This window comes from Hetaerina americana, unplaced genomic scaffold (assembly GCF_022747635.1).
Source record: "Hetaerina americana unplaced genomic scaffold, ioHetAmer1.1.p SCAF_72, whole genome shotgun sequence".
NCBI classification, from domain to species: domain Eukaryota; kingdom Metazoa; phylum Arthropoda; class Insecta; order Odonata; family Calopterygidae; genus Hetaerina; species Hetaerina americana.
This window is the reverse complement of record NW_027287339.1, coordinates 1709684-1732315: the sequence shown is the minus strand read 5'-3', so window position 1 is coordinate 1732315 and position 22632 is coordinate 1709684. Positions and strand designations below refer to the sequence as shown.

At 42.0% G+C, this 22632-nt stretch overlaps 1 protein-coding gene across 3 annotated transcripts in view; it reads left to right on the top strand.

Annotated features, from left to right (window-relative positions):
- LOC139697299 (uncharacterized) overlaps positions 1–22632 on the top strand; it is a 160912-nt gene that overhangs the window by 62446 nt on the left and 75834 nt on the right. For all 3 annotated transcript variants that reach the window (XM_071595965.1, XM_071595964.1, XM_071595963.1), the window contains exon 2: positions 10217–10278. The gene's annotated coding sequence lies outside the window, so the exon portion shown is untranslated. The remainder of the gene's footprint in view (positions 1–10216; positions 10279–22632) is intronic.

Below are 22632 nucleotides of genomic sequence, written 5' to 3'. Positions count from 1 at the left end.
CACGCACCCAAACCTCCCCCTTCCCCAATCATCCAGGGCTCTACGCCCGGTGCTTCCCGGTTCACTGATCACCGACAGCTGGGTTGGACCCATTCGCATCACCTCCTGCTTCTCCCCTTCACGGATGGGAGACTCCTATCGTTTTTGTGGACCTCATACATACGTTACTGAAGCCTATTTTAATGCTTAAATGTTCGCGGAGGAATACGGCTTCGCGGTTTTTAGACAATGAAGACAAAGGAAATCGTCCTCGATTGGATATTTTAATTGACTTGAGAAGTCCCTAAATTTTATCGTCCTCGAAACATAATAAGATAATACCCATTTACAGTGAAAGGAAGCAGAAGCGTCTTGTTTTCATCAGCTATAAACTCACGAATGAGGAAAGAAATCCTGAGGTGTAATTTATTCGCGAAATGCGGTGGGTATGCCGAATCTTTCACAGCAAACTTACCGCATTCGTAAGTATGCAGAGGCACCTCCCTCCGTTTCTGAAAGCTTAAATGTGGAGTACAGCGGATAAAGAATCAGTTACGATTTATATTTAGTTGGAAAAAATTTTTACAGTTATCAACCCGAAGGTCGGTTGGTTAGTTGACGTATATTTCCCCCAATGCTAAGACCAACGGTGTGTGGAATTCACATATCAGGGTAGGGATGCCAGATTCATTCCCTGTGCCGCCTATGGTTTCCCAGGAAGTTCTGGTACCCGAATAATCACGCAGCTCGGGTGAAGCTGAGGGTGTCTAGATCAAACCCGGGCCCTTTGGTCGGTAGCCCAACGCTGTACCCTTGGACTACCACGTTTCATCCCGTATTCTGTGAACTCTGTATTGAAAAAATGAGGGAATATCTTGTAATGGGGTATTTTGGTGATAAAGTAAAACAATATCCTTATTAAATTCTCTCTTGGATGTGGATAGGTAGGTTTATCTTATACCCAATATCATATACATTCGTCGGGGTGTACATAGGCCGCTAGTAATACCCCAATGCAATAAATTGTTTTGGAAACAGTCATATACTCGTATTCTCTGAAATCAATAGTCAATTGATGTCTGAAATGGCTTCACTAATATTATCTGGTTAGACTTTTTCTTCAAATGTACACTCAATTCTAGCTTTAAATTTTCAAACCTTGGTCCCGTAAAATAGATATTTCTGAGTCAGTACATCAGTATTAATCGTTAATAAATTTGAGTTAAAATGCATGTGAAACTCTTTGTGAACGCTTTACTCCAGGTTGCGCTCTTTCGAAATCAACTAGGACGAAGTATCTGTGCGCTAACGTCCGTTTCACTCTCAATTACTCATTTGGTACCGTAATTTCCTTCTCATGAGACGAATCTTATCAGAAGTTACAACCAATGAAAAAAAATAATCAAATTAAACCGCGCTCGACTACTTATAATTCTCGCCTTCCAAAAAGCCACATTTATCGGGATGCAAGGTAAATAATATTAGGGCATCATAAGGAATGTGCAGGGTTAATGACTGGATTCAATTAAGTCACGATGTGGAATATGTATGTACGGGTTCTTACTCTAGACCGATGTGCCTTTGACATATCGCTGACAAGTAATTGCTTAGATGAAGGGGTCGCCGTGGTCACGTGGGGGCGCACGCTTTATCTCCGACTCCCTTGTCGACGTCGACCCCTGTTAATTGTCTCCCGGGCCGTCCAATTGGCCCTCCTGCGACTGCAATGTTCACTTTGGGGCAGCTGCACTCACTAATCCAAGGGCGCGGCGGAAGAGCGCTCCCCACCCGAGATAACATCGGAGGGCCGGCTATCTGAAAGTGTCCCCAACAGCTCTCGTTCACTCAGCGTCGTAGTTGACGTAAGCGGGCTACTGTAATTCCCGGCTCTGTGGCCACCGTGACGACGAATATTCAGCAGACGCGATTATCCAAAACCTAGGGCTGCATTACACCCTACGAGCCGTCACTAGGACACCAGTGTCTCGATCGGGCCTAACGAAACAGAAAATCTATTCCAGGCTCTATTATGAATATCCATAAAAGGAAAATTGACACTGAACTTATCCCATAGTCCTGTTAAAAGTATCTATGACCGATAACAATTTGATCAGGTATCATCTGACTCGTCTAAGCAAGGTTAGACCGATCGAAATAATTGTTATGCGAATGTTTTTGTTTTTTTCATCCACGAAGTCAGGCCTTGCTATGCTACAAATGAGATAATGAAATGAAATCATTGGCTTTGTAATTCTACACACTTTATTTAAAACTACGACTGAGGTTTCGACGTTGAACGTCATCATCAGGTTCGACGTTCAACGTCGAAACCTGGGTCGTATTTTTAAATAAAGTATGTGGAATTGCAAAGTCAATTATTTCATTTCATTTCAATATGTTATGCAAATTCCTTAAAGTTACGCTGGAGAAAACACCATTTTTGCAAATAAAGTGTTTATTAAGGAAAAACGTCAACTAAATTACAGTTTAACCATTTTAATCTGGACTGACTATCAATTTATTACCGTACGTCCACCTTATCCCTTGTGTTTGATTAGCATTCATGACATGCGACTACATTCGCTCTGAGTCTTTCACATGTGTTGAAACACGTCCAAATGCGTGAACGTCATAAATATGAGCGTAACTTTTAAGCAGCTGCCTACGCAACGTGTATATTCACCACGCAGTGACTTCACAATACGTGTGACGGAATTGGATGATACGATAACAACAGAACACCATGAAGTTAGGTACAAGAGAAATCGGAAAACTAATCCCTGAAGCATTCAACAGGTAAATGAAGGCGGCGAGTGCTTTTCGAAAAGACTCGCACATTATTCAGTTACCGCGCCGCATCCATCAACCTGAAGGTCGGATTGTACGTGATGATTTGAGTTCGCCTCGTACAAATCCCTACAACGTGAGAAACTCACACTCCTCAGCTAGAGTTCCAGTTCCAGACCTCCGATTTTCCTGGAGTTCTGGTACTCGGAAAATCAAACATCTTGGGTTCGGCTGCAAGTGTCCTGAGGCATCACCCTGACACTCTCCTACCAGGAGTTAAACCTTCTTCTACCCCTTGCGCTACCACTTTCGGTACACAATCGCGATTTCACTCGCTAGATCACGCTTCCGCGAGGAATGGAATGCCTGCGCACAGTAAGGTCAGGCTTGACAGGTGGCCCTGCGGGATCAGCGGGCCTGGGAATCGGTTGCTGTGGAATGACGGGGTATTACGTCGGAATTCTCTTCGCCCCATATTAGTAGATACATTCACCGGGGTACGAAACCGCAACCTGTTAACTCCGAGGGAAAGAAATGGAGAGAGAGAGAGAGAGGTAGTTGGGGAAACGAGGGTGGAACGGTACAGTTATCCAGCACAATCCAAGTTTCTCCCCATCCTTCTACATTTATTTCGCCCCACTTATTCTCTCATCCCTCTGCCTTGAAAGGGAGAAGTCGTTTCCACACCTGACTAATGATGGAAATTCAAAATTCGATGGTTACTATTTATATAATTTTACATGCATAAAATAATGCATCGAAAAATATTGTTTCAGAATAATAGGGTTCGCCATGCAGTTGGGCATTTCAAAGATTGCTTTTAGAAAAGGAAACTTTAGATATGTATCTACCTATTATAAATCGGATTTTTCTCACAGTGTTAAATATAAAAAAATATCGATACGAGTAATGTGTTGGCAAATATTTCTTTTTAATTATGGGATCATTTAGTATTTCTGATTGTGCTGGTATCCACTCTGTTATTACTTATTTGATAGCGGATTGTATTAAGCATTCTTAAGTTTACCAGATGCAGTGCATAATTTTTGTTATGAATTCCAATTATTTCTTCTATCTTAGGAAATACGTTTATATCGATGAATATAATCTTAACACTCGACTGCTCTTACCGTGACTCGCGAGAATAGCGGTGGCGCCTGAATGCTCCTCCGTCGCTGTTAAAAAGCCGTTTTTATCCAGCGCCGATGATAAAATGTGCTGGAATCCCTTAATAGAAATCAGCGAGCAAACGAGCTTCCTATTCGTCCGGACGATTTTCCTTGCCATTTATAAATGACATATCGGTTCCTTTGGCATGATTCTCCTAATAAACAAATATTGTTATTTTTTCATTTTGCTCCAGAAAGTCTTTGTTGACTTTTTTCACAATTTTTATTTTCGCCTCATTAGTTTATTTTTGTTATTTGCTCACGTGGTATTAAGTACAATTGCTAATGTTGACATATATGGAACCACCGTTTAAATCGGGATGATTCCCAGTTTTTATTTTATTTATGTTTAACTTCCCAAATTAAATTTCTCTCCTCCTTTCGGCCACTTTAATGAAAGCAAGATCACCAGAGAACCTAACTTATTAACCGGGCACTGTCCTGGCTACACACGATGATAAAAGAGGAACGCCGTAAATGGAAGAGAAGCACGTGGAGAGAAGGCAGATTAAAATGATTTAGGCACGCGCACGCGTTTTCATGTCGGGTATCATCATCGGCTGACGTGGAAATCATGGTTGTTTGTGAATTAAAAAATATTAATTTGAAATTTCGGCCTTAACCCTTGTATTAATGAAAATATTCCACAAAGTTAAACTGGTGACATCGAGGAGAAAAAAGGGCAAGGATCTTGAAAATATGTTTTTAGTCGAACTTACAATTTTAGTCCCTTTTGTTGACTGTTGTTTACCGAAGACTCTTTTGGAGTGTCTTCCTCTCCGACACCAGTCGGAAATTCAACCACGGGATTACCTGTGATTTCAAGAGCAAATAGAACACTGCATAATAAAGGATTCTCTGAGGAGAAATCTCTCGGAGGTATCTGAAGCAGTCGCACCTCTCGGCTGCCATTGTCTCGGGGCATTTAAAGAAAATGCCGATGACGCAGGCCTGGCTCCTAAGAATCCTCGTCCTATTGGTGGCGGTGGTCTCACTCGTTTGTCGTCACCCGCTTCCCACCCTTCCCCTTCCGCACCAAGGATTCGCGAGCCCCCTGCTGTCAGGTATCCAGTCATGGAGTCTTGGAACATCGCCGCGACGCCACTTCTGTGAAATCGCTTTCGGTGACCGCGTCGCAGATTGCCCGAAACCCGCCCGCACTCCCTTCCCTCGTCGCCGCAGACCCAATTCGTCCCCGGGGCCTCGCGGGTAAATGTCCATCCTTGTTTGGGGTCGAGTTCGTCCACGGCGGCCGGTCCATGCGGGGTATAATGTGGAAAGTGTGGCGGAATGACGAAGGGGAGGGGGTGTGAGTGGGCGGGTGGTTGCTGCGAGAGGGGGAGCCGGGGAGTTGCGAGGGGAAGTGCGAAGTGTGGGAGGAGGAGGAGGGGAAGGGCGGAGGGGGAGCCAAGTGGACGAAGGTTTGGAAGAGGTGAGAGGTTTCCCTCGAATTTGTACGATTCTCGAAAAACTTTGGTCGACGTTCCTTCATCGTAAATTTCTTTCACATTTTTGTATGTCCTATTTTTACGCCATCGGATGTCGCATGTTTATCCGTGCCCGCATGATTTGATTTCTGTTAGCAATGTTGTTTTTTTCATCATTAGCTAAATTGGTTTATGCCCACCAAGCGATGAAATTGTATAGAAGAAGAATGGAAAAAATCTTTTCAGATTTTAAAATCATAATTTATTTGTTCCGTTACGTTACGATCGCTTTCGTCGCCGATTGCCACGTGAGTCCAGTTTCTCAAAGCCACAAATAAAAAGTTGAGCTCCCTGGAGCAATTTTTCTCTGCATATTTATTAAAAACCACAAGCTAATCTACTCTAACTTTCTGATCTAAATATACGCTCTTTAAATATGTATAAAATGACCTTCAGCTTTGTTGACACGCAAAACCCTTGATTAGGGTTTGCGTGTTTACCTTATTTAGCTAATTATTGTATTCTTAGGTGCACAATGGCCTTCATGCAGCTTTAATCATTGGGAATTTAAATTTTCACGATCACCTGGGGCAATCTAAGGACGTTGCCTTTATATTATTCTGCACCAAACCTGAGCAAAAGCAGAAAGATTTATGCAAACCAAAGCATCCGTGCCCCATAGACATCGATAGAGAAACTTTAATGCCACGGGTACCAAATGAGTGCATTCATCTTTAAGATTAGCATGCGTATAGGGTAAAATGAGGGAAGCACTACCTTTGGTGGGACTTGAAAGGAATGTATTTGTCAGGTGAACACCTTCATGGGCAATAGTTACTGAACACCCTGAGGAACGTAAAACTGGCGAAGGCAACACTCATTTAGCTAAACAAGCTTGCACAAAGGTACCAAATTTCCTTCTCATTTCCCTCAAGTAGGCCATTTTGACCTTCAAGCTAGCATATTATTGTTTTTATAAGTACACCTTGCCAACGATGGATGAATTACTTCCTGTGTTAATACTCATAAATCAGAAGGAAGAAAACTACAATCATATTCTGAGGAAGATAGAAGCTGGGAGTTGCACTACAATGAGAGAAATGCGAGCAAGTGGAAATCTTTACCTCTTTAGGCAGCATAGCGTGGGATGTACGAAGGTCATACAGTCACTAAGTACGGATAAGCCCAAATTAGTAAACCTTTAACGATGAAGTAGTGAATGCTGCGTCCAAACACGGCACGATTGCATGCTTGGAAAAAGTAAGTTTAAACATTCGTGGTGAGGTAAATTTATTTGGATGGGGAAGAATGGACGGCTCTGGTCGACCAATTCTCCGATCGAAATACCGTTTGAATGAATATATTACATGGGTTATGTTTACGGATTTTGTCAAATCCGTTCGGGAAATGAAAAACACCCATCAACACTCGACTCCAGATAAAGGTTACGAGAGGTCGTTCCCTTCCCATTGGCGCCTCTCGCACCTCAGCGTGTGCCCCCTCTCCCCCCCCTTATATTTCTCCCTTCCCCCGCTCCCTACCCAACACCCTTCCCTCCCTTCTTTAGGGCTTATCCCCTTCCAAGTGAGAGAAAGTCAGGTCGAGGACGCGGGAGCCACCGCAAATTCACTCCGCGCTCCTAATATGGAAACAGGTCGAAGTGTCTTCTGGGAATGCCTTGCACCCACTTGAGGTACGGCCACTGGCCGAGGGGGCGAGGAATGGAGGAGGGAGGGATAGAGAGCTGAGGGGGGGGATACGGGCGGAATGAAAGTTCGCACAAGTTCGGGTTCGATTCCCGCGGCTGACGAATTTTTTTATGAAATTCTAACTTGGATGCCGCGAGAAGATTTCTCTCATACTTGTTCTAGTTGTCCAGATGGGCGCCTTTCTTTGAGAGTATTTGCATCATGCTCTGAAATCCGCCATTCGGGCGCCTTGAGAATGTGGCTGAAACACACACGTTCAAATTATATAGCTAGGAAGTTATTAAATTATCTCTTGAAATGTGCGAGAAAATTAGGAGACATGCTAAGAACTTCATGGTATCACAATCATTTAGCTAGACGTACAGTATTTAAATCTCAATTGCGAAACGTACTTCATTTTGTCCAGGAACCGTAATCCGTTGTAGACTATTTTCCCATTTTTAATTCCCTTGATGGCGTCAACGCCTATTGCTTTATACAATTCTAATAATTCTAGTCATTTGAGGAATACTAGTTTCAGTCTTCCTTACTACCAACCATGAATTATTTCCTACCCCTACTGGATGTGATGTCACAATAAGTATTGGAAAACCTACCTTGTGCACTCCAACCATTAATAGTATCACTGTATTGAAGTTTGTGCTTTCTCATACTTGAACCGGCCCCGAAGGGAATCCGCTCTCGATTCATGTTGGGAAAAAATATTTTTCCTCGTATTGTATTGAGTTTCTGGTGACCGTTTAGGTGTGACGATAGGAAATATTTGGCAAGATCACGAGCCAAGTGCTGCTCCTAATCCTCTTCTTTTATCCAAACATCAGAATGCCCAGTGGACGTCGACCTGTTGGAGATAGGCGTGGTTTGGCCTCTTAGCCTTCTCGTTGTGAACGGATTTTTTCACGCATCCGCATAAGACGGTTCGGGCATGAATGAAATATTTATGAGTGAAACTACTCGTGTAAAATGATAAGATTGAACCGGGTGTAAAAAAATAAATGCGTGCATGGAAATGAATTCCCCAGTACAAAAAATGGATTGAAAATGGTGTTTTCTATGCAATAGTACCTTTGAGTCATCACAGTTGAACAATATTATGTGAACTGATTCTCGACCCAACGGGTTCGCTCTAAAGGCGTGAAATTGGAAATGGGATTGGCTCGTGAGCACTCTCGGTTAATTTGGAGGAATTAAGGATCTGATTGATTATGATGTTGCTAACACAGTGCAGTCTTTGAAGTGTTAAATGGAAGGTAAAATCTTTTTCCTTTCTACTGAACACCCTTAAAAGCCCTGAAGAGGTGAATGAACAAGAATGTTGGGGTGGGATGAAATATTTATAAAGATTAAATATAGGCATACGTTCGGCTCATCTGAAACTAATCGTGAGCCATGTTATTTATGGAGCAGCATTCCTGCTAAATTAGTTAATTACGATGCATTCATTGCAGGCAGTTGATTTATTTTTACCTGCATAAAATGTGAGGCGTGTCTTCTTAATCTTGATAAATAGGACACGTTATTTCATATTCATTTGCATCTCTTTTTTTATAGATTGGAAATCAAATGTCTGTCTGCCGTTGCGAAATTGTTTTTCTATTTCAGAAATTTTTCCTGGCCATCAAAGGTTTTGTATGTGATGAAATACACTGCTGAGGCTCGTTTGCAAGCATTTCGATGGAATATTTCGTTTGACAGCACAGCTATCGAGAACATGTTCGAGGTGACATTTGCGACGGCCCTGTTGAAAAATTCGAGGCTTGGATTTCAATAAAGAAATGACACCGACGTTCTCGTCGCTGAAATATACGTGGCGTATCTCAACGACAGCCATGCACGTCTTACTTGAATTTCCTCCCGGATTGTTGGGAGTGGACTTTTTCATAGCTAAGTGATCTTGGCGACTGTGCATAGACTCAACTCACGGACCCGGATGGCACTTTCGAAGCCCAATGTCGCGGCAACGCAGCACCGAAGGCTCGTGTGGGCATCGACGTCACCGAGGGCGAGGCGACCGCTCCCCCTCCCGGCCACACTCCCCATCGCCTTCCGCATCCCACACGCTGCCGCTGCACCGCCTCCTCGGCGCAACTCGCGTCACCACGGGCGATCCAACTGCCTGCCGACTCTTAACTCAAAGCGCAGGGAGTCGCTGCCGCCGCGGGCACACCTAGCTTGTGTCACCGTGATAATAATCCTTTCCCTCCTCTCGTCTCGCCTGGTTTTCCCTTACGTGGCTCGAACTCCTACCTTTCACACCTTTCCTGGAGATATAAGAGGCCAATAAAATCCTAGCTGTCGAACCAGGTTCTATCTACAAAGGTTTCTACATGTCGGAGTAAGCAACATGTTCTCGGACATTATTATTCGAATGATTCAATCGAACCTCCGGCATAGTACGAGGGAAATCGCGAATAAATTCAAAAGCTGTTTCGTCCATCGCGTTTTCTTAAAGAACATTGCGTGGTTCCAAATGGTAGATGTAACCGTGAGATACCGGGTAGATGATACCGTGAGATGATGCACGGAGGGCCTAGGACGTAAACAGCTGAAGGAGTGGTCTTCAGAAAGCATGGACTTCGGGTATTTTTTGATCGATTTCGAAGGTCGACTTACATCATCGCCTCAATTAGACCGGCAAAAGAAGTGATTACTCGGGCAGGAGTATTTATCCGTAACCATATCTCAGTCGTGGTAAACACATGAGGGACGATTATCAGCAACACCTTTAGATACCATATTTTATCACCAGAAAAGAGAATCGATAGATAAACTGAGATGTGATCGCGATAAAGGATGAAAAATAAGAATTTATTTGTTATAGAGTACATGCCTATGGTCAAAATATTCCTGAGGAGATTCCCGTTCAGTCACTTTTTACCGACTTAAAAAAATCCTTAAATTTATAAAATAGCTGAAATGTAAAAATAATTGTATTTTTATGAATTTTGGTCAAATCATAAAACTGATCAATTATTAAATAATAAAATTGCGTCAAGATAATATGAACATTCCAACTCTGAACTTAACGATGAGAACTGAAGGTTTAAAAGGTTTCAAAGATCTTTAAAAATTAACCTTTATTAAAGACGGCCTTATACTGCACTATTAACATTATGTAACTAATCACGTTTTTTTCTTTCACCAGGAATATCAAGAATTGGAGAAGAAATTGAGGCAGTGGAGGCTGTGAACTTCGCCTTGATTTTTGTAAGTAACTTATATTTTTAAGTAACTTTCATTAACTCAGTCACGTCATCACTTGAGCTAACGAAAAGATGTAGGAAATTAAATTTCTGATCTCATTCGTTATACCTCACTTCATTAGAGAGTCATCTCGAGCCAGTGAATGGTGTGTTGGATATAAGTATGTATCCAAGAGAAAATTAGAATTCATAAATTGACATTCTCACGTTGCTTCATTAACCTTCTTCGAAACTAAATATATATATAACATTAAACTATGCAAATTTAAGAGAATACAATGTCAGATTTTTGTTTTCTCGATATTCGTGTCGATCGATGCATTTAGACTGTATTCATCACTTCAGCACACATTTTAAATCATCGGCGAAGATGTATCCGAATGTTCGAAGTGAATTTCTCAATGTAGTAGTGATTCACTATGTATAGAATGTTTCGGGTGCTCTAAAGCAAAATTTAATTTCACTTCCTAAGCAATCGATTCTGAATAATGATCGTGTTCATTTAGTTCACCAATTTTTTAACCGTTAATTTAGGTATTTACAGGTTTGTAGTTTACGGCAAGCGGCGACCAATGTTTCAAGACGGCTGGACCTTGGTTTTAAGATCCTGTGATATACTTCCCCGTCCGATAAAATGTGACCTATTAAATTATCATCGAATGACGTCGACATCCGTAGATTTAGCCCATGTTAATGTTTGCTTTCAACGCCACTCGCTTCGCCTGTTATTTAAGTTCTTATAAACGTATACTTTGTTTAAAAACTAATTGGTTATCCATTTCGCACGTACGATGCCAAATTTGCGTTTGTGGTCATAGTTAAGCTAGGCCCTCCTTCATTTATCTGTTTTTCTGATTCCAAGACTTCACCACATGCTCTACGGTTGGAGTTTCGGCGTTTTGCCCTTGAAGATGTCTTTATTCCAAGGTCGCAGTTTTCTTAATATGCGAGTTGCGTTGAAACGATGGTAGTAATGTGTTCATTCCTATCCCGGGAATTTCTCGGAAGGCAGTACCCACCTCCACTTCTTGAAAACACCGCCTCATCTTCTTTGCGGCCTTCAGAGAGCAAAAAAGGACTGCAAAATTAGAATGCTGGTTTTGAGTCATCAGAGTCGTAACAACTCTTATTTTCTCGCGATCTAAATGACGCAATTTACGGCGGAAGATAGGATGTGCATGCTTGGGGCATGTGTGAAATTCAATTGATCTAGCGCTCTGAACTAAATTTTTTGGAAACAGAATGCATCTCTCTCTTAGGAATAATATTCGCAACGCTAAAGAGATGGACCGCCGGATCAGGTCAACGAACGTAAAACCAACCGCAAAAATTCTTTCCCATTTCCCGGAGGTCACGTGCTCGACCTACGGGAACGATGATAAAAAGTGATCCGTGGACCAAGATCATAGAAGTAGAAGAAATCTTCGCACGCACCAATCGTTTTTCCCTTTTTTCTTCTCGCTACCTTCCGCGTCCGACAAGAAGGGGTTGTTGATCTATTACGAAGACGCCATGACTACCGTTACGTAAGTATACTCGTTACGAAAAAGACAATGATCTACAGTTGGAAAAAATACGAGTCTGCCAGTCAACTAGTTGATGAGTCTTCCCAGCCGTGGGCGGCGAGAGGGGCGGGAGAACAACCGAGCGATGGGTGGTCTAGAAAAGGAGAGGAAATTCGACGGCGACCTTGAAGAAACTTCAGTCGAGTTTTTTTTCCCCCCTCGACCTTCCGAATTGAAGGCGTGCATTATTTTTCGACGAATGGAACAGGTTCTCATCTTTTTTTCCTTCATCACCCCAATCCTCCCCCCCCCCGGTCAAATTCGCCCGATAACGACGGCCGTAATAAAAACTCTCCCCTCCCCTTCCCATCCCTTTTAAGGGAAATCTCGCCGAGAACACACGGCGGCGGAGCGCAAAGCGAATCCTTCTTGAGTAGACTTCCCTCGCTTTGCGCGCTCCCCGATTAATTTTCTCGGAATGGTCCCGAGGTGACCGTGGCCCATTTCACCCCCCCCTCCCTCGCTCATCACTCCTCGTCCTCCCTGCGTTTACTTTTACGGAATCCAAACTCATTTCGTGACCCTCCTCGCGCCTTCCAACCGCCCCGGTTTTGAACCTTTACTCTCGATCGCCGCCGCGTGTTCGGCCCTCCTCTCGCTAGACGTCCGCGTCGATTACGAGCACACTGAACGAGAGAATACCAATCAAATCGACCCGTTGGGCACAGTTCAGAGCGAAATCGTCAATTGCTGCATTTTATGAGGGCTTCAGCCTCGCTTCACGAAAGAATTTCCAGAGCTTAAACTCAAGGGAGAGGAGGATCCATTCATATTTGTAATCTTTTCGTTGCCTGACGCAAGCTATGTATGCACGTAAATATAGACTATGTTGAGAAAGATGCGTTATATGCCTAGGTATTACGTAAAACGGAAATAATTTTGCGGGGAAATTAAACCATGTAATTAGTTTTTCGCCAGTCAGAAGCGGATTAGGTCCATCTTAGTTTGTTCAAATGTGGAAATTATTAGTGCTCGAATATATGATCAACAATTATTTCTGACATTTTTTACACTATTCAATAAGCTCTCAATGACTGTACACATTATCGATTACCTTTAAGGTGACGAACACCTTGTCATTGCACAGTAATATGTTATCATTGTACAACCTGGTCTTCATTTTGATGCACCTTCTTCAAGTTTCGTGGTATAAAATCATTATCTGATGATGATTATCCTCAAGGAAAACTAGTCCATGCAAATAAAACAGTATTATGCAGTCTTATCTTAATTAATTAATGTATCATGACAAATTACTTGCGCAAAAATGAAATAGTTCTGTAGAAAAGCTCAGAAACAGCTTCTTTTAGGCTTATTTGGTGATTTAATAGCTCGAGGGAGTTAATTTTTTCCATGATTCATCTTTAAAATGTTTTCCCGTGTTTTCTGTGGCTTCCTAAATGAGGTGTTAATGGCATTGAAAAATGTCTTCTTTACTACCTTTCATTTACAATTAAAATTACAGTTTTTTCGGGTCACTTAGTTACGAATCTCAGAAGTAATATGAAAAGTATGCCAAGGACGCAATAAAAAGTTATTAATAAAAAATTACGGGCAAGTTTTTGAACGTCGACTTTTTTTTACATGGCTCACTTCTTAGGGAACGTTTTCAGTAGGCGATCAGATTAATTGAAACTTCACAGAATGTTGAGGAACCATGCCCGGCAGTGAAAAAATTGCATAAAAACCATTTCCTTTATACTAATATTGGTATTAAATCCCGTAGACCTTAATCATCGACCTTTATTCGAGCGACCCGCACGATTTTCAAGTTAATTCATAATGTTCCAACCTTAGATTTCGTAGAAGATGTGATGTTCATTTTGTGTAACGGCATAAATGCTGCGCAGATGATATAATTTGATTTAAATTTCATAGAGTAAAAAAATCGGGATGATTGTAATGCGGTAGGGCTCAAGGCAAAACTTTAATATCTTAGGTAAATTATTTATGTACTCGTTGGAATTTGGGTTATCGCTTGCCTGAGAAGCTTTCAGAGGTGTTTCCGGAAGAAATACCGGGATAATTCTGTGATGTAACAAAAAGATCAGAATACCAGATGGTGTGGCACGAGAATAACTTGACAGAATGATTTCAGAAGCATCTGTTATTGTAGGAAAAAATGATAGTGCTTTTTATAAACACAATATCTCACTTAGTCACTTGGCGAAAGAATGATGACAAGGAAAGATAGCTTGGGAGCAAAGAGGTTTTTATGAGAAGTTATTGGAGGCAGAGATTTCTTTGGGAAGATAAGGAGAAGTTTTTGCGGAATACATCGCATATGTTTGTTGAAATGAATGATATCATACCAACTCTTGCTGCTTATGCCAATCATTTTTAGCACAAGTTAAGACTATCCGCCAGTCGAAAGGAAGCAGTTTGACTCGCAGATTTCCTCCTATATTGTGGTTTTGTTGGTTATTCGACAAGCATTAGCCTTCAATGTTACCCTCTTTTTTGCCTTACGAGGTCACCATCCTGTTCAATGCAATATTTCAACTAGATCCCTCTCAAATTACCTTAAGCTGTCGGTTGCCTCCCCTGATCATTAACAAAGGAACTTTTGGTGGTGAAAATCAATTATATAGGGTCATCAATTCAATTTATGTATCTATGAAAGATGTCTCAGCTATGAATGTCTTCTTTCCGCCTAATATTCAAATGTTACCGTTGGACTAGAGTGTGAAGTGCCTAGTTTTCTTTGCAGTGAGCCAACAGAATTGGGTCTTCGTCATCTAGGTGATGAAAACAGTGTAATGTTGTTAAATGTGTATCAATAATCGCTCACATAATCAACTAACTATTTAGTTTCCACCGCTGGAGTTAATGCCATTTAAGACCCTGCAAAAACATTTTGCTGAAATGTAAATGAATTTATTGTAGTGTCTGAATTTCCTATATCGTGTTGCCCGTATTTCAACACCACTTTCCAAATGCCATCAATAGGTCAGGAGACCAAGATAAGTACCAAATGTGATTTTCATCTCTAAAAACTCGGGAGTGAAGGAATAATAACGGTAAAATATCAGTTCCACGGAACAGACGTGGTGTGGAACACCGCCAGATTTTGCATATATTTAAATCGACTGCGCGATAGCGTAGTCATTTGGCGCATGTCCTTGGGCTATCCGTATCTGCAGCACAAAGGGTGAGAATGGAGGATTACGTAAGCCAAATACAAGATGTTATCGTTGCTGTGAATTCAAGAAAATCAGAGAGGATGGCTTAAGCAGACAAAGCTTTGCTGCATTTTATAGTTTCCAATTTTTCCTAAAACGGGTTCGTATGACACCGTGATCTTTGATGTCAATCTCCCGTCTGTCCGCACGGCAAGGGGGACGGATGGCAGAATACATTCAAAATTAAGATTAGTCGAACTTATTGAAAGCGATGCAATACTATATGTTCTATTTCATTAATTTTCCCTAATTTTTACATTTATAACGGTCCTAATAACTTAGTAATCTATAGGTCATTTTAGTTGATTACGATGGCAGTTCCTCATATATTATTCTATACTTCGCCGAAATGAAGTCGTTACCTGATGACGCATGGTTCGCAAGTAGGAACCCACTATTTTTTGATAAGTTTATAGAGCCTAATATGAACTTTCGTTTGACTTTGCCGGTAATTTAATTTTATTTTCAGTTGAAGAATTCTTTTGCATGATCATGTAAATTTTGTTTTTGAATGATTTATCACGGTAGAAAAACTTGAATAAACTAAAATTGTTCAAAGGTATAAAAATAGTTCATAATCGTAGCATTTACATTGAGGACTTTATTTTTCTCTCACAACAAAATAATTATTATGATTGAGAAAATTGACATCATCATGACGTACTTTTTGTGATTTTGCTAAGGTTCTACCTACTAAATTCTGGAGAAAGCGACGGAATGAATTGAACAATAATGCAAAAAAAGTCTTTTTAGAAGTCAGTTATAAAATGAGGACACTGGTTCAATAAACAATCTTTTTAAGTTTAGTAATGCTTTCATATCTATTTCCATAATTCTCATTTTTTTCATTTTACCAGCGCGTATAGAGGCGTGTCACACTTCCCAAAATTGTTTAATTGCCTATTTGAAAATTATGGTTCTGACTAAAGGGAATCTGATTCTTAAGACTATTGCTGTAAATCAGACCATCAGTCGCTTGAACGAACAGTAATTTTAAAAGCCCTTCCGCGAAGTGAAGTCGTAAAGATTTTACGTCCGAATCATGTAGTGGTTCTTGCACAACCGTAAATCACCTTGAGCCCGTGAAGTACAACGAAAGAGAAACTACGACGTCGTAAGTTATCAAGAACAATGAGAACCTTCGGATTGCTCTCCAAGTATCCCTCCCTGCATGTCGTATCTTTCACGCAGCTTGCTTCGACAACACCGAATTGGGTTGGACATTTCACGAGAGAGAAAACTTCAAAGTCGGGGAAATTGGAAACGTCGATACTATCACCGTATCCAAACGTGGCGACGTTATAAGTTTAAGACCTAATTATCGAGTGTCCTTCAAAATGTTACATAAAAATCCGTCAGCCACACGAAACGAGAAGACGAAGGAGGATTTGGAAATAGATAAAAAAGAAAAGAAAACGAACCTTAACTTAGGTGGACGTGTCTGCATAATGGAATAAAACCGGACGGAAACGAGGTCAAGTCTTTCGAAATGTCATTACGTATTTCGCCCGACGCGTTATATTGGAAACTTACCCATTCTCACCGAAATGTCACAGATGGCGGATTAAAGTACATTTTAAGGTCTTCGGCGTAATTTCTGAGTGATGAGACCGAGATGATAGGGTTTAGCGTTCCACAATACGTCCAAAGGACTGACTTTTCCAAGCGTGGAAAATTAGTGGTCTCTTAAATCTATAGCCTGATAGGAGGAGTTGTTGATCCCATGGGACTTCCAACACTTAATTAGGTGAACAAGTACTGAAAGAGATATCTCGTTGAGAAGTCGTAACCTTCGATTATTCGACTTTTGTAATTCAGTTGGATCACGATGAAGATGTGGGTATATGATACTGGAATTCTTATTTCATCTGGAATTATGAATTTTAGAAGAAAAAGACTCATAAATGTGTAATGTGAAATGAACAATATTCCCTTACACAATGGTTATTTTGTTATGTACACATGGTTTTGTTTGCCGCATCTGTGGATAAGCAGTGGTTAAACGAGAATTCTGATTTATTTTGAATAAAAATACGAAAATGCCTTCTTAAGAATATTCGTTCATGTCCTAGTTATAAAGAAATATAAATAGAAATTTCTGCTGGGCATATTTCCGAGAGGAATCTAGAGTTTTGTGTAAGTAGTTGGTATTTCAAAAAAGGATTTCATATCATTGACTATCCGTACTTCCCAGAAAGCTTACTAGCAATTCTCATTATAGACAAAATATGAGACAATTTCTGAATTTATAAGACGCTGAATCGATACCTCAGCTTAGGATTCTAAGTAGGCAATGACTCAAGTATCACTGGATTTGTTATCCATAAACCAGAATCAGGTTTTTCTGGAAAATATTCCAGTGAGAGGAATTGTTTTTCTAAAACAGGTTGTGGCAGAGGATTAGAATCATATTCTCTGCTCCGAGAATCTGCCAATTCTATTTTGGCGTCACAACTTCAGCGAACGAGACAGTTGGGATGAAGTCGGAGTCGCGGTGTCCTTTGTTTTTTCTTCAGAAATCGCGGCAGCGGGATGACGAGATGTCGATGACAAAACGGAATGCGTCCCTCAAGGTCGTCTACTGGGACCTAGCCGGGGAATGGCCTTCCACCGCGGTTCATAACTTGGGAATGGGGCAATTCCCTTGCGAGGCCCATGAATGGGCTGGGTGGGCGTATTGAAGAATAACCATACGACCTTTCTGACGTGCGTAGATTCCACGGAAACCTCGAGTTACGCCCGCCTCCATGGAGTCGGCGGGCTTCTTAGGATCCATTCTTTTTTTCCAGAGAGAGAGAGAGAGAGAGTGGCGATTACCTAATTAGTTCGCCGTGTTCGCCCGTATGACACAACCTATTAACCCAGATGGAGAAAACTATCCTCGTTAATGTAGCTGGCACTTGATTGCAGTCCAGATACTGCTACCCATATCTATATCGAGAGCGAACAACTGCGAACAAGAATGAATTGTGTGGTGCATGGAGGTGATTCGTCCTTGTTTTGTTTATCGTCACTGTCTTACTCCCTTGTAAACAAGTGCCTTCCTCACGGAGAATAATGGGTCGGGACTCTAATAGAGACCACCGTTGACCCCCTCTTCAGGAATTGGAACATCGAATAGCTCCTTTTTTGCGACGGACCCGGTTGGCCGGGTGGGTAGGACCCCCCCCCCCCCCCAGTTAATCTGAAGGTCGCAGGTACGAATCTCGCCACGAGGATGGATGGCGCGCTCTTATGCAACGAATTTCATTGAATTTCGAAATGGATTCACATTTCTTTGCATCGAAAACAAATTACGAATAAGCCATTGTTATTATTTTTTTAGAGTTTTACATGTTTCGCGGCGTTCTCCTTTGATAGAGTACATGAATACCACTGAGCTAAACCAGTTAAACGAGTTACGCCGAACAGAAAAACGACTGGATGCATACAGCTCGAATTGCGTTACCGGAGATCGAGTCGGAGCGGTAACTTTTGTGATGGCTTCCCACCATGAGGGCATGGATTCGAATCTCGGCAGTTGCAGGAATTTTCTGGAGGTATCCCGATTCCTCCTTGGGTGCTATCTGGAAAGAACCGTGAAGTATGCCCTCCGTCGAGAATGGGACGTTAAATTGCGTACACCTTGGCGTCTTTAAGAATTAGCTAATCCTGACAACTGCTTTCGCTTCATCTTCTTGGTGACCAAACGCTTCTTCTTGACGCTTGGCCGAAAGCTGCCCGATGATGAAATCATTCGGCTGCTGTGTTTTAGGCTCCTTAGACCGTCGATGAATGCAGGGTCAAATCAACTTCCGTGGTCGTCCGGCTCCTTCGCTGCCCAGCATCTCTGCTCCTCAGCGATGTTTAATTCGGAAAAAGCGCGAAGTCCCGAAGGACCCCGCCGCTATCGTACCATTTCGGAGCTAATGGCCCCGAAATGGCCGAATGACTCATTTTTCGCTTCAACACCTCTTTCAAATTACTAACCTATCCCTAGGGACGCAAAAAGCCTCAGCTTCGCGTAAAAATTACGACGAACTTCGCGTTATTTTTACATGGATATTTGGCGTTTCATGGAATACGATTAGACGTACGTAGTTCTTGGAGCGGAGGGTGAGAGGGTGGCTAGTCTCCCCGGCACGCCTCTTCGATTCCCCTTCTCAGACGTAACGTGTCTGGCGCCATCTGCAAGCTACATCATGAACCGATCAAGGACGAGCGGAGCGTCTTATTTACGAGACCTTGTTCCGAAGTTGCTTTCCCTTACCCGATCGAGACGTCGCATCATAATTGTCGTGGTCGTTTTTCTTTCTCTCCCTAAACCTCACCTGCATTGGGGCATGGTGCATTAGTTACTCCCATCCAAAAGCTAGTGTTATTTTTCACTTGTTAGGCTAGGCCTCACGGGGCTCATAAAGGATGGCATTATTTTCTGAATAGGATCGTGTACACCGATTCTACAAAGATGTGGTGTTAAACATAGCAGTGCAATTAATTTGTTGGAAGAATTAGGTTGGGAAATCATCTTAATCCGAGGTTTAAAAACATGCTAATCAATTACACAAATCTGAATATTTTTTCTGAGTATGTAAAGAAACATTGAAAATCCCATCATAATAGGGAATATTTCATCACATACTCAGGCAGACTATGCTTATCGATAATACAGCTTTGTGAAATTAAAGTATCATTGAAATTCTGAAGATAATCAAAGTATGCCGGGGGAAAATGTCAAATTATCTCTAGAAAACATGTAAATGTAAAGAAATAAACATTATGCTATTATTCAAAGACGATTGTTTTTGTATATTCGTTCATTTTTAGCCAAATATACCTAAGAATTAATCTGAAGAAACCACTGGTGTCCTAACATCCCTCTTCACTCGCCCTTGCGCAGATGTAGCGAAAAGGTTATGAACTCATATAGAAGACAACAGCACTTAAGCAGCAAGGGTGACTAGGGCGACAAACAATGTAGCATATGCTGTAGTGTTTACGTTTTAATAAATATTCCATATTCGAGCTGAAGGTATTTATTCATTCATGGTACCCTGCAAGCTACCGCCAGGGTGTGTGGAAGGGGGACGTGGTCAGTAATGCAAAGTAATGGTAGACGTATATAACAACGGCTCAAAAATAGGCCACCTAGTCTGTCTAAGTATGCCCATTGGACAAATTGATGACAAATATTCTGGTCTCTAATGCACCGCAGAAAAATGTTGTCTACACCTCTTGCATTGTCTCTCTCTATTTTAATGTGATCCGCCTTAAGTTAGAGGGAATTTGTGATGTTTTGAACATATTCAGAGAAAGGTTCTTCAAATTCGTCTAAAGAGGGTTTTTGAATAACGGTTATCATATTATGGGTTTGGTCACACTCAATTTTTTTTTCGGGATGAGTGAAGAATTGCGAGTAATAAACTGTGTTTCTACGTTTTTAGCATCATCATAGGCATCTTATTATGATTGCGGTACTCAAACCGAAACTCAAGATCTCCTCAAAATTTATGCTTTTCTATTGTCTACTGATTTCCCACTGATAGGACCACTCTTATGAGCGGGAGAGTATGATAAGACTAGCCACTTAATTCCTTCTTAACGGTACCATAAAATTGAGCATTCCTTCCGATTAGAAGCTTGCGAATGTGTCTCCACAATAAACATTCAGCGAAGGAAATTAGTTGGACTCTAGTAGTGTATTTCGTCGTATATCAATGTTTTCACGCCAAAGTTATTTCACAATGACCACCGGACAGTACCATAATAGTAAACATTTGAAATCCTGACCATCGTAGAATAATATTTTGTATCGGGAAAATTAGGTAAGGACGACTCAATTTCAAACGCTCTGGTGTGATCCCGTGGTTCGCACCTTCCCGTAGCTGAAAAGGGGCGTTTTGAAAATTAACCAATGTAGCCCCACCCTGAGGGCGCGGGTTCAAATCCCGGCGGTGTTGAATATTTTTTAGAGGTATCTCGATCCCTACTTGAGGTGCTTTGTGGAGGGCACTTTGAGTGAGTACGCCGTCCGTCGGATGGGACGTTAAACTGCGGACCCCTTGGCGCCTTTCGTAAAGAGTAGGCTAATGCCGACGCCGGGTTTCTCTCCACCCTTCATCCTTTCCTGTCTGTCCATCCCCTATGGCGCAAATGACCTTAGCTATCGGTCGCCTCCCCTAAAAACTACTACTGTCTTGCATATTTTACGATTGATTATATTTTAAAATGAAATAATAGTTCTAAATGGCACTGGTTTTTGCATTGATGAAAGCTTTGAATTTTTTTAGAATCGCAATATCCTCTCAAGGTGGGGCAATACAAATCGAAAGTTGATTTATTCATATACGGTGAACATAAATTCATTTATTGTATTACTTTCGACAAACAATTCAGTCATTTAATTTGTTTCACTCGGGTCCCGTGGCACTATTATACCTCCACGGTTGGTTTAAATTGTCTCACAGCTAATGAAATGGACGGAGAAAATAGACGGTAAAATTATAACTAAACGATAAAAATACGCATATTTCACAATCCTCTTGTTATCCCTTGCAAATACATATAGTTAACCCTGTATAATGTCTCTAGAAGTGTATCGTTAGGCATTCAGCGCTTCGCGAGCTGAAGTGATATTCTTATTTTTCACGAAAAGGCCGTCGAAGGATAACAATTACAGAAACTAATTGAATTCGCCATTTTCTGCAACATTAAGTAGTAAAAAAATAGTCTCCAGTTGGTTTTTTTTTCTTTTAATAAGAATGGGTTTCTGGGAGTACGCATCTTCGGTTATGAATTCGCCCATTACGGTAGCCAGGTCTTCTACAGATTACAAAAAAAGAGTGTTCAAAGGTGTATTTATTCTTGGAGAATCAGGAGTTCGCTCTTTAGATTTTAAACCGAGATTACCCTTCCACTTGTTTTGTGTGTCGAGCGTATTATGAGATCCGAAGGCGTGAAATTTGAGAGAAGATAACTCGGGAAGCCCCGGCGTGGCGTAACTGGGGAAGCGGTTGGGGAGGGGAGATGGCCGGCCCACTTGTTTGGCTGCTTCCACAACCCCCTCCCAGGTCTACTTGGGGGATGTTTCTTGTTTGGACAGACGTGAAAATATGATCGGAGGGTCTTGGCGCTTCGGCGCCGGATTGGGTTGAACGCACCCAGCCTCTGCGAGTAGGACCATGGTGAGCGACCGGCTCCTCGCCGATCTTTTCGCTGCCCAGCATCTTCTGCTCTTCAGCGAGGGGACATTCGGGCAAGACCATGGTGAGCGACCGGCTCCTCGCCGATCTTTTCGCTGCCCAGCATCTTCTGCTCTTCAGCGAGGGGACATTCGGGCAAATTCCCGGGGATTCCCTAGGGACCCCGTTCGTGTCGTACCATTTCGGAGCTAAATGGCCCCGAAATGGCCGTTACACTTTCGCCGCTTCGCTGGCGGTTGGTCCTTCTCAATCCCTGTCGCTGCACAAGGACGTGGGTGCTTGTCCCACGGGAAGACCACGACATCGGTGATGCCGCGGACTTCCCCGTGGGAGGAGGATGCCGCTTTCCGCCGGAAGGTCCTTGCCCGCTCCTGGAGTGCGCTCTGCAGAGGTTCGATCCCGGACAGCGCCGGAAGAGACTCGTTCCCCG